The sequence below is a fragment of the Gymnoscopelus microlampas genome, assembly GCF_963454915.1.
Source record: "Gymnoscopelus microlampas genome assembly, chromosome: 15".
NCBI lineage: Eukaryota > Metazoa > Chordata > Actinopteri > Myctophiformes > Myctophidae > Gymnoscopelus > Gymnoscopelus microlampas.
In genome coordinates, this window is record NC_139952.1 from 2,285,001 (window position 1) to 2,298,915 (window position 13,915).

Below are 13,915 nucleotides of genomic sequence, written 5' to 3' on the forward strand. Positions count from 1 at the left end.
CAGGAAGTTTCATTATGATAACTCTTTTTTAAATGTTGTCATTTTTTCACCTGTGATGTACTACGTACGGGGAAAATAACAAAATGTGTGATAACCATGAAAAAGCTACTCCTGTGGAGAGGTTATCATATATTTATTTACTCGTATTGACCCTATGAACAATTTAATATAGGTTTGGTTTTGCCCACTCTTTCGATAATGAAATCTTGTCTGGCTCATGGACTAAAATAACAGCGTCTTCGCCATAGTTGGCCACTACCAATAGTAGAAGAGATTCCACAGAATTTTGCAAGCCGTTTAGCTGCTTTTTTTGGCATCCCAAGTTGTTGGAAGCCTCTTACAACCAACCTATGTACATGTCCTAGGCTGCCAAAGATAAACACAAGTAGATTGCACCTATAACCTAGCTCTGTGATGGTATGGAGGAGCGGCTGGTATTTCATGACTTTGGTCATAAAAGCTTCCTCTAAGCTATAGTCAAAGGTTAAGCCATTTCAAGAATGGAAACTGATCTTTTTCCTTCATTGACAACAACATCTGGTGTATTAGCAGAGAGATGTGCAAAGATTTAAGGGTTTTCAGTACAGAGTTGAAACATGGAAGGTTTGACACAGGAATGTTTGTACATTCTCACTGACGGTGTAAAATGTTTAGATATGTCCTTAGTTATGAGATCAACTATTCTGTCGTGGCGTGCTATGTAAAGCCCTTTATAGGCATAGCAGCCATTCAGAATGTGTGACATGGTTTCTGTAACAAGCCCTGTGGTGTGATGCAAACAATGAGCTACATGAGTGGTGGGAAACCAGAGGGAAAGGTTGAGTCTGTTGGGAAGGATCTGTAACCTGGCTTTTACTGTAAAGGTGATAATGTCCTCATTGAGAGCAGTGTTCCTTAGAAATGAATGTGAAACAGAGTGATCAGCAGAGGGAAGACAAGCAAGTTTTCCCTGAAGTTTAAGACCAGTCCTGTGTTGTTGTTGCTGATGTTGAAAAAGATCCAACACGCACGCACGCACGCACGCACACACACGCACACGCACACGCACACGCACACACACACACACACACACACACACACAACAACAAAGTATCACATGTGAATGCTTTACACTTGTAAAGTTACTTCTAACAACTTTGTTTTTTTTAATATCAGATCCACAAGCTCACAACACATCATATCGTTGTGAGCTTGTAGATCTGCTATTTTTGAATCATTTTGATGTATTTATATATTTTCAGATGGGGTCCACCACCAAATACATATCAATACAAAAAATATATCAGTTTATATCTCCTTGACATGAAGATGTTTCAGAACCACTGATCTATATAACTCACATGGACTTCTGTTCTGCTCTGCTCTTCTAAACATGTTGCTGACCAGTGTTGAACTCCACTACCTTTTTACTAACTAGTATTGTAACTAATTACTTTAGCAATTCAACAACATGTGTTACAATGACTGAGATTAAAATAGTCTTCAGAGGATTATAATGTTTATTATCATCCAGTGATCTACTGTCACTCTAACCTCAGCACAGCAAGAGACATGACCCGCCCTATTCTGCCTCTGATTGGTTTAGGTTTAGACACGAGTAGAGATGATTGGTTAAGGTATAGGGTCAGATATCATAGTAAGCCAATCTGAGGCAGAGCTGGGCGGGCTTGCCTCTGTCTCCCTGGTGCAAACATATGCAGGAAACACTCACTCCTCTCCACAAGCACGCAGGCGTGCACATGCACACACGCACACACACAGTTCATTTAAGTATATTAAATACCAAGTGGTTCTAGTATAATGTATAAAACACTTCAACAACATTAACCCCTTCACCCCTCTATTCTCAGTAAAACACAGCTGAGTTGGCTCTGTACTTGGACAGATTTTTCCCTCTACACCAAATCTCTTTGCTAAAAAATAGCCGATCTACAAGCTCACAATGCGTCACAACGCCACACATTCCCTCCAGAATAGGATCTGTAGGGTTCAAGTGGTTAACATTCTTAACAGCAGACTAGAGAGATTATTGCTACATTATTGCTATTATTGTTTAAAATCTCTTACCCTGAAATAATCTTTATGCTTTGATCCGACGAGGCAAAACTAAATGGAGTCCAGACGGTTCAGTTGAATCAACACACTGACAGTTCTTGGGCACAGACATGAAAAATTACACCCTTATCTGACAGGGCAAGTACTTTGACCTGCAATCAACACACACACACACACACACACACACACACACACACACACACACACACACACACACACACACACACACACACACACACACACACACACACACACACACACACACACATTTATGACACTCCGCAGGTAAATGTTTAACCACATTGTGTGACTGGAAGTGTGTAAACTGGTTCAACTGTTTGTAGGTAAGATATGACCAGAGCCTTGCATTAGAGAGTTGCGCCAATGAGGGGGCAGAAACAGCGTCGGTCACGTGGTTCATGTAACTGGAAATAGTGACAAGGAGCCGTCGACTTTAATGCATTCCACGAACTTCCGGTTTAGGGCTTTGTCACTATTCGTTCCTCAAAAGGTGAATAAACTAAGCCTGGACTTAAGCCAAATCCAGACTTGACAAAGTCGGGTCCATATAAGCCTTGTTTATTCCGTTCCTCAAAGCAAAGCCAGGCTGAAAAGGAGCGACTTTGTCGAGCTAGGCCTTGTCAAGCCAGGCTGTGTCGAGCCAGGATAATGAAGCCAAGCTTCACGTATTTCTATAAAAGACCATGAAAGTCGATTAAAACGTCGGCTTAAAACTAGACAAAAATGCCTAAATCTAAAGCAAGTTCTGCTTAATACAAGCAATGAATACTTTGTTATTTAAGAAAGATATGCTTAAATGTGGTATTTTTGTTCTCTTTATTAAGCCGATTCTGAGGATTTTTTCCTTAAATCTGAGAATAATAATAAGCCCCAAAACTCTTACAATAAGAAGCAATTCCTTCAAATAATAGAATGAAAAGTCTTAAATTAAGACACCAGAAGAATTCTTATTTTCAGCATTTATTTTCTTTTATAAAGCAGCTCAGGCCCACATGCTATAAAATAGTGGTTCTCAAAGTGGGGACCCCCAGGAGTCCATGAAAGGATTTGAGGAGGTCCTGCTGAACATTTGTTGACATAGCCTCAATGTCAGTTTTACTACTTTAACCCATGATATAATTTTAACAACCCAAATTGTGTATGGGGAGGCCCAGCGGCACAGATTATTTTCAGATGGGGGTCCAAAGCCAAATATTAATTTGGGGATCCTGGACTGGAATAAGTTTGAGAACCACTGCAAAGTTGGGCAGGGGGAGGACTTCACACTTTACACAGCAGACACTCAAGTCTGGACACTCAACTGGAAACATTCAATTCTAAAAACATTTGAAACAAAATACAAATATTTGACAAAATGTCATGTATATAAGTGCACTTTGAATGATCCGTGTATGTCCATTTTCAATTAAGACCCCAAAAAAGAATCCATTTTAAACAAAAGACCTCAAACTGGAATCCAGCGTGACAATACAACGTATATATAAAGTGCTTTGAAGGAGAGGCATAACTGATCCTTACTTCACAGGGTCCATCAGTTGAAGAATAATTGTTACCAAGACGTCTTGGCGGTAATAAAGCAGTACCAAGCTCTGTTGGTGACTAACCTGAGTAATCAACTAACCGTATTACAGCAACATCAAGGAACTGAACTGGTGGCGTTTGGTCTTTTTCTATGAGTCATGTTCCACTTGGGGTATGTGAGGTGAACGGTGTAATCACTCGCCATGAGATACATCATGCTGGCATAGGTGTCCTCTTTTGGGGGGAGCACGGTGGCGCAGTTGGTAGTGCTGTCGCCTCACAGCTAGAAGGTCCTGGGTTCGATTCCCGCAGTTGATGCTGTGGGCGTGTCCTCTCCTCCGAGTCATCAGTGCCCACCCCCTAGGTGGGGTTGGCGAACTGTGTGGAGTTTGCATGTTCTCCCCGTGTCTCCTAGGGTAGGTACCCTCAAAAAACATGTAGTAATCCTGGTCACAATACTGCCTCCCCCTGGATAAAAAAGGTGTCCTCTTTTGGGAAGGTCAATACAGGCATGGCTCCAATGGCATGTGCAGATGGTTTCACAGACGGCAGGGCTGAGTGGAGTGGTCTTGCCTGAAGAAAGGTGTTGGGGTCTTCTGCAGACTGACACAAACACAAACAGAAAAAACAAAAAAATATCACAAAAAATGTATGCGTTGCATTCTGAATCTTATAGTCAAATATGAAAATTGCCATATATGCACATTTCTTACCTCAAGGATGTGAGCAGAGCATGTATGTCCTAACTTCATGTGGTGGAGACATGTCAGGAGGGCTGCAAAGTTAAAAACATTAATTTACAGCAGCCAGTTATTTAAACAAGCGTATACTTTCATGAGATACTCCGTCAGAAACAGTAATTACTGTACCTTTGTCCAGCTGCTTAAGGTCCCACAGCGGATCACTTTGGGTACAAAGTAGGAGTTCCGTCAATCGAGGATTCGTCAGAGTTCATCCTATGACACAGACAGATAAAGAGAGAGAGCAGGTCAGTTCACATTCCTCCAACGAGGATCTACCGGTGTTCATCCATAACTAGAGAGAGATCACAGAGAGACAACATTTTTGTGCCATCAGGATACAAAAAAATCACAAACACATAACATAAATACAAAATACATACAAACTGGAAAAGGCCACCAGTCATGATTCAAGAGGCATCACATTACATTGTATGCACAGAACTGAGATGGGGCCTGTTTGTTCAGGAGTCCTATAGGGACAAATGATCTTGAAGCCCTAGCCTGCAACATTGGCACTGTACCGTCGTCCTGATGGTAAAAGGTGGTATTGACTGTATAACGGGTGCGTTCTATCCCAAGCAATAGCTCTCCCCTTCCTAAGCACCCGGGTCTCATACATTGCTGCTATACTCTCATGTCGTACCCCAGCTATCTTGCTGGATACATTGATGATTTTATGGAGTTTGTTCTTATCAACCAATGATAGTGAGCCATACCAGGAAACAAAACAGAAAGTCAGTGCACTCTCCACGAAGGATCGATGGAAGAGCACCATTACACTTTTTTGCACATTATACTGTCTCAGTCTGTGCATAAAATGCAGCCTCTGCTGACCTTTCTTATAGATGGCATCAGTGTAGGAATTCCATGTCAGCTTGGAATCAATCGTTGTACCCAAATACTTGTATTCGTCAACAGTCGCCACCCCATCCCCATCAATAACTATTTGCTGGTGTGCATCATGAGCACTAGTCCTACAATAAAATATACTTAGTGTTCTTAATATTCAACTGACTGAAGGAAGCACATGCAGGCCTACTTCAAAGGAATACATTTGCTTACATGTTCCAGTTCTCTGAAGCAGGGGTCAATGAGTCAATGAAGGCCCATCTGGGTTGTTATTCAAGGTCCAAGACCTGGGAAACATCCTTCTTGTTGGGTCTGGTCTTAGGCTCTCAGTTGACTCTGCCAGACTGCCAGAAAACATAACAAAAATAAACAATTACAATTTAAAAGTGTAACCTGGCATTACGTTTCTAATAGCAGAAACTGAAGTGTGTCAGATGTTTGTCATTTGTCTGCCAGGTATCAGTGGTGTGTTAACATGAGTAGTAGCTTACTCACTTAGCTCCACTGGCTGCATATCTGTCCTGCAACATTGTAGTGCTCTATGAGGTAAGGGATAAAAGGATAATATACATTAGAAACAATGTTTGGTAATGTCTAGACGCCAATTCGAAATAACTAAGTAATAGTAAAAAAAGGAATTAAACAAATAACCACTGGCAACCACTGGCATAAATGAGGCTAGACAAGACAGTAGCAAAGGGCCTTGCAGTCAAGACAAACAGCCAAATATACAAACAACATAAGCCACAATCTAATAACAATAATACAAATTACTACTACTACTACTAATAATAGTCAGTTTTCAACCTGGTGTCCCTATTTTGGACAACATTCTCAATAATGGCCAGCCTACACCCTCACAACGTGACACTGTCTAACCCTACCGCATTAATTGTTGGTACAATGATAATTCGGGACCCCCAGGGAGGTCCCCACATGATTTTTGTTTTGGGGGGGGGTCCCCCCGATGACAGTGAAGTGACAATTTAAGGACTTTTAGACATTTTTATTGCCTCAAAAGGAAAGAAAAAGACCATTACTGAATCATAGGTAAACAACAAACTACACTATATAAACTGGTCAAACATTGGCCAAATTGTCAAATGATATAAGAAAGAGGCAACAATTGTGAAAATAGAGATCATCCAAATTTCCAATTTGAGACTCTTCCTCATGTTCCTCTTGGCCAAAATCTGTACGGTCATCGGCCTCATCTTGTTGCACATCTTGATCAGAATTTTGAGGTGCAATCACTGCAATGTGCATGGCAATTTCAGGCTTCAAATGCTTCTCACTGGGAAGGCTATGTTCTTTACATTTATGAGCATTAAATGATGAGTAGTTATTATACTCAACAGTGCAGTTTTGATATGGACACTTAACCGTTTCATGATTTCTAAGATGCTGGCGCAAATGGGAGAAAAAAATGTGCTCTGTGCAGGGTTCTTCAAAATTGCAATGAGGGCAATGGAATATCACACGGATTTCATCAGCTCCACTCATCTGTCTCTCTTCATGGTGATGTCTTGATAAATGTACTTTCAGGGCATTAAATGACTTAAATGTGCACAGACAATCTGTGTGAAGGCAGGGAATTGGCGTGGTTCTGGCATAGCTTCCATGTTTCAAGCGATAGTGCTTAAATAATTGAGCCCTCTTTTCTGAAGAAAAAAGCAGTACTTACACTTCCAGTGCATTTCTATGCTGTCTCAAAAGATCCACACCTAAAAAAGAAAGAAGACACGTTGATAGTTAGTGAAAACATAAATAACTCATAGTCAAGATGAATATGTAAAAGCTAAATATGTTTTAACTTGGTAACCTAGGCCATTGGTTCTCAAAGTGGGGTCCGGGGACTCCCAGGGGTCCTCGAGGGAGATCCAGGGGGTACCGAGCTAAATGATGGATAGTTAGGAACCAAATTGACCCTTATGGCTTATGGTTACAATATAAATTGGGGTCCCGGAGATAGAAATGCCATTAAATAGGGGTCCGTAGCCTAATGCATGTCAAACTGGGGGTCCTTGAAATTAAAAGAATCACTGCTAGAGACGTAAAAATCTTCTCTTATGGGACTCCCTAGCTGGCATATCTTTTCAAATGGGGGTCCGCGGGCTTGTGAAAATAGCAGATCTACAAGCTCACAATCGCGAGGCGTTGTGATGTGAGCTTGTAGATCTTCTATTTTCACAATGTGCGCCTATTTCTTAGGTAATATTTGACAATGTGGCCAATGTTTGACCATGTTTTGTAGTATTGTTTGTTGTGTGTCCATTTATATTTTAGAGCAGTGGTTTTCAACCTTTTTCGCATCAAGGACCCCCAAATTGACAAATATTAGCCCTGGGACCCCCATTTGAAAATATATGCCAGGGACTCAACCATTTAGATTTTTTAGGGGGTCCCAATCTACACTGTATCACCATCATCAGTGTTCATTTAACTCTGAGAGTGTACAAATGGAACCAAATGGACCCTAACGGGTCCATTTGGTTCCATTTGTACACTCAGAGTTACAGACATATAAGGGTCAATTTGGTTGCTAACTATTCATTTGCCTGGGGACCCCCTGGAACCCCCTCAAGGACCACTGGTGGTCCCCGGACCACTGGTTGAAAGCCCCTGTTTTAGAGGCATTAAAAAGGTCTTATAAGTCCTTAAATTGTCTCTTTATAAATGTGCAGATACCCTGTATAGTGTATGCACTTACACTGTATGTTGGTTTGTTTACTGTTGAGTGAGAAAAACATTAAGATAATCTTCTTGGGACCCTCCTGGGGGTCCCGACCCCCAGTTTGGTAACCACTGCCCTAGGCCAGTTTAGCTTTTCTAACCCACAGGGGTGCAACATTTAATTGAATACATTTATTATAAATAATATTCTTATAAAAGCGATTTTCTGAACATCTACAAGATCACAAAGCATGTTGTCAGCTTGTAGATGAACATTTTTTAAACATTTTTTAAACAACACAGTTGTATGACAAACATAAAATATGGCTAAAGTAAAGTAGTAAATAGATGCTTTAAACCAGAGGTCTTCAACGTTTTCCAAAGACCCCTAGCTGAGAGAGAGATGGAGCAGGGACCCCCTCTATATTGTATAAAATTGTATTTCAGATTAAACTTTTTTTCAACTTGGTCTGCTCTTTTTACCCCTAGACCAAACCTTTTTGCCAAAAATAGCAAATCTACAAGCTCACTGTGAGCTTGTAGATCTGCTATTTTTCTAGATCTGCTATTTTTGGTTACCCTCAGAAAAGGGATGCTAGGGCTCAAGTGGTTAATGTAAAAAATAAATATATAACACACACACAGATTTGGCGGCCCCTGGGTAGTAACTCTGAGGACCCCCTGTTGAAGACCCCTGCTTTAAACATCACTTGGATACAATAATATTGTAATTGTGTGTAAATACGTTTGTACCGAACACTAGTTTCAACATATTTTGCTCATGCTGCCTGAAAATATGTTCTCCACAACCAGAGCTAATCTGCTGAAATCTACCCAGCAACATACTACTGTAGGTTGATTATTACGTGGATAAGGGATTATCATATCTAACATATGTGCTCAATTCATCTTTCAGGCTGCTTCTCCGTTTTAATAGTGCTTTAAAACATGGCCCTGAAACTCACTTTGTTGGCGGAGTCCAGCGGGCCGTGTCTCTGGGGTAAACAAAGAAGGACGAGAGTCCCTCGCTAACTTCGCTAAATGAATCGATGACATAAACTTAAGCAACAAAAGTATGAGGAATATGACAAAAGACAACGTTTGCTAAATATATAGTATATACAGTGAACGTTAACTTACCTTAGCATAACAACTCTGAATGAATGAACGGAGCAGACTAGAGCTGCAGAAAAACAACACCGTTCTTCTCTTCCTGTTTCTTACGCGCGCTTCTCCAGTGATCAACTGCGCATGTGTAGTGCGGTCAGTATTGCCAGATTCTGTGAGAGAAACAAGCAACCAGGTCTAGGAAAACCAGCCCCAAACCAGCCCAAAAGAAGCGACTATGGGCAACATGAGCACTTTAACACATACATCAGCTATTTGAAAATAGCAGATCTACAAGCTCACAACGCGTCGCGATGCGACGCGTTGTGAGCTTGTAGATCGGCTATTTTCAAATAAAATCTTGCAGGGAAATTATAATGAGCAGATCTGGCAACCCTGAGTGCGGTTCTAGGTTTGGGCGGATACGGAAACGGTGCATGGTATACGCCCCGTATACCATTCAAAGCCCTTTGAATTGTATACAGGATACAGTCATAGAGTTAGGAGGATGCAGTAGACAGACCCTACATCTGATTGGACTGAACAGGAGCGAGGCTTTCCCCATTGATTATAATGAAAATTCAGACAATACAGCCTTACTTAGCAGGACCAAAAGCACACACACAAAACGTGATGTTAGAATACACTTGTGTAAAGTGATGTCCAAAAATAAATACACTTAAAAGGGATATTTCACTTTCAAAAAAACTTTCTGTCATTTTATCATCTACTCAGGCCTTTGTGAACCACCCAGACAGTTTTTAAGTGGCTTGATTCATTATTTAGATATTTGATATTCATTTTATCAGACACGCCCCTTTCCTATACAAACCCATTGTAACTTCAAACTCCATTTTAACCATGTTAGATTAATCAAAAACACCCGTCCTTGGTTCTGGTGACTCATCCTGCCCTCTTAATGCGTGAGGGGGCCGTGTTTTTCCGATTACTTTTTTCATTTATTTTATTTAAATGTTTTATTGTACTTTATTTTTTTAATTTTCAAAAAAAATATTAAAAATACATACCGTATGTCCCTGTGTGAGGAAAGTTATATGGGCGCGTCCGGGCTGAAGAGCTGATAAATAATCTGTTGTCCGATTGTGTCAGCGCCCCCTAGTGGCCAAATTATCCAAGAAGCCCAATAACCCTAATTTTCAGAACCACATGTTTGTGTGTGAGGAAAGTTATATGGACGCGTCCGGGGTGAAGAGCTGATCAATAATACGTTGTCCGTTTGTTTCAGCGCCCCCTAGGGGCCGAGATAATAGTGAAAACCTGTTTGAAAGGAGTAAAAACAAAATTGGCTATTCTCCTTAATTGGCTAGGGTCAAATGTCAAGTTATTACGCGCAATAAAGCGATATATCTCGAAATCGATGCATTTTTAGAATTCACCTTTCGGATATGTTGTACAGCTCGCCAAGGCGCACGTGTGGATGTCTTGTTTGTCCCGGTACGACACTCCTAAGTTGACCTCCTACACTTTCAGAAGGCACATAGAGTCTTATATCTTAAGACCATATCAAAGGACAAAGTCAGAAATAGAAATGTGTCGTAACGGGACAAACAAGACATCCAAGTGTGCGTCTCAGCCAGCTCTACAACATATCCAAAAAGTGGACCCTAAGTCCTTATCGTATTCGAGATATTGAGCGAGATAGCGAAGCCGTAACCATAGCCAATTAAGGGATAATTAAATCATGATTTGATATTAGGGTTTGATTATTTCAAATTTTAGCATTATTTTACGTGTAGATTTGGAAAAAAAATATTTCGGAGAAATCACAGGCTTGGAACACCCTAAAACCAACCAGGAAGTGGCCTTTTGAGGCACTTCCTGTTGTCCGAGAAAAAAGAAACTTGCATATTTGGAATCAGCGCCATCACATTAGTCTAAAGCCAGAGTCTCGAAGAAAAATACAATTTCTAAAAATTTAACGAGGGTTGACCTTTGCAGTCTTTTCGCTGACCTTTGAGCTTTATCAGTGTCAGAAAAAATCAGGGCCGGTGCCAAAAAATCCGGCTTACTCTCAATATGGATTGAGAGAAGTTTCGGATTTTAAAAAAATATCTGGAGCGATTAGTTACAGATTTTGTGCTCAACAAAATCAGTTTTTAATACAAAAGTCAACGTCCAATCTTTTTGGTGACCGTTTGTATTTCCCAAGGTCCTAGAAAATCGAGACCTATCCCATTCAATTCAGCGTCTTTTTTTGAGTCTGAAAAGGTGTTTTTTAATTGAAAAATAAAATATTTTTTAAAAATGTGAGAAAAGCTAAACTTTGAACTATTTCAAAAATCTATAACTTCTTATTAAACAATTCTAGACTATTGATGTAACCTACCATTCGACTCAATATCATATAAATAAGAGGGTGGAAGGGTCAAAATAAAATAATAATATGTTTGTGAAAAAAGCTTCAAGTTTACTAAACTTTAACGCTTGTTTAAACCACTTTCTAAGGGTCATACACAATCGAGACCTAGCCCATTCGATTCAGCGTCCTCTTCTGAGTCTGAAAACGTGTTTTTTAATTTAAAAAAAATATTTTTGAAAATTGTGAGAAAAGCTTAACTTTGAACTATTTCAAAAATCTATAACTTCTTATTGAAGTTATAGATTTTATGATATTGAGTCGAATGGTAGGTTACATCAATAGTCTAGAATTGTTTAATAAGAAGTTATATATTTTTGAAATAGTTCAAAGTTTAGCTTTTCTCACATTTAAAAAAAATATTTTATATATATATTAATCATGTCTTTAATAACAATACATATGTTGTATATTATATGTACATGTTAATTATTTCTCTAATCACAAATAAAAAAATATATTAATCACTGCACCTGTTTAAGACGTCCACAGGACGTCCAAAAAATGACCCAGCCAGACGTTCACACATTGAACCGCATATTGACGTCTAAAAGGGGTCATATTTAGACGTCTAAATATTGAATCTATTTTGCACGTCGCACAGACGTCTAGAAATGGTCTTGGACGGACGGACCCAATATAGACCTCATCTGCACGTCTGCCAGACGTCCAATGTTTATTGGGTTGTAGATCTGCTATTTAAAAAAACAAATCTTGAAGTAAAATGTGAAACATTGAGGATTTTTGAAACACTAACAACACAAATCTGGTACTTTCAGATGGGGGTTAGGGACAAATACATATTCATTGGAGGGTCCATGACATAAACATAATTAAGAACCACTGGTTAAAATAATTTTAAAATTGTGAAGCCCAAGTCCAAATAATCAACTACACTTTAGAAAAAAAGCCCATAAAACCGCAACCCGCAACTACCAATATTTACAAGCAACTTCACAGAAAAATAAGCCCAAAGTCGCTTATAATAAGTGGACATGGCAACACTGGTTTCTGTCTCGGCAGTATCGCCTACTTTGTGCTCTTTAGATAGCTCAATAAACTTGTAGGCCTACAGTGGACACATCGAAAAGCAACACAGCAGAAAACGGATATGTCTTCTTTTATTTTCCAGAAGCAATTACTTTACAAAGGTCTCAGTCATTCAGAAATATATTTTGTTCATGAGCTGATCCACCGGGCTCTCATTAACTCCAATGCATTCCACTGAACTCACGGCTGCAGTCTGGCTCCCATGGTGCGACGAATCTGCCGGCTGGAATTGCATGATAGCGAAAATGACGTAGATGACCCTACCTTCTTTAAATATATCTTGCTGTTCATCAGGAAATGGAGAAAATAAAGAACCTGTGTTCCAATGGATCCAATGTAGTTATTATTTAGTCACAAGTTCACACATACTTTCACATTGACTTGAAAAACATATAAAAAAAATAGCAGATCTACAAGCTCAAAATGTGTCACGATTCGAGACGTTGTGAGGTTGTAGATCTGCTATCTTTGCTACTTTTGTGTGACACTGTACTGTGACGGAGGAGGACACTGATTTAGGAGAACAAACTAAATAAAGTTAAGTATGGAGATCAGAGGTTTCTGCCTGACAACAACAACATACTACTCACAAGCAGTGGTGGAAAAAGTACTCAAATTCTTTACTTAAATAAAAGTATCAATACTGCAATATAAAAATACTCTGTTACAAGTAAAAGTCCAGAATTAAAAGTAAAAGTACAAAAGCATTGGCATCAAAATGTACTTAAAGTACCAAAACTAAAAGTACTACATCTTTGAAAATAGCAGATCTACAAGCTCACAACGCGTCGCGATGCGACGCGTTGTGAGCTTGTAGATCGGCTATTTTCAAATAGCCTATGTATGAAATAGGGCTAAAGTGGTTAATGTATGTTTCATTATATCATAGTTTATATCAGAAAAGTAACTAGTAACTAAATTTTTCAAGTAAATGTAGTGGAGTAAAAGTACAATATTTGCCTCTGAGATGTAGTGGAGTAGAAGCATAAGTATTGGAAATTGGAAATACTCAAGTCAAGTACAAATACCTCAAAATTGTACTTAAGTACAGTACTTAAGTAAATTTACTTAGTTACTTTCCACCACTGCGAGTCACAAGTTAGTCACTGGCTCCACCTGGTGTCTGGTGGTGGAACCAGCGTTGAATTGTAAAGTACATAATGTGTTTTCACAAGCTGAATTCCATTCCCCAAAACTCGGTCACTCGCTCACTCTCCTCGCTTCCTCCACTCGCGCCTAAGCCCCGCCCCTGCGAGGAGCCGAGGATTATTTGCAAGGACGAGTGGTCGAGCGGTTGCCCTCAAAGGATCGGACTGCACTCAGCAGCGTCATTTCAAAGCGACGGCAAATTCCGCGATCACTTATGACATCTCACACAGCAAGACCAGAGCCGTGGACGAAAATATACATGCATAGAATAATATGCAGGTATAGAATTATACAGAATATAAGAATAGACAATTCCTCAATGTGGATGGCCACATCGTTATCTTTATAGTTAACATTGTTGTGCAAGGCC

General features: G+C 39.7%; 1 protein-coding gene and 1 long non-coding RNA gene across 9 annotated transcripts in view; both read right to left on the minus strand.

Annotated features, from left to right (window-relative positions):
• Positions 1-13,915, minus strand: part of LOC311062090 (NACHT, LRR and PYD domains-containing protein 12-like) — a gene marked incomplete at its 3' end in the record, with an annotated part of 437,600 nt that overhangs the window by 169,795 nt on the left and 253,890 nt on the right. The window lies entirely within an intron of this gene.
• Positions 4,467-9,060, minus strand: LOC311062094. The gene is made up of 4 exons (XR_014602463.1): positions 9,003-9,060; positions 5,685-5,728; positions 5,403-5,533; positions 4,467-4,553 (listed from the first exon to the last, which is right to left on the minus strand). It is a non-coding gene; the product is annotated as an uncharacterized lncRNA (long non-coding RNA).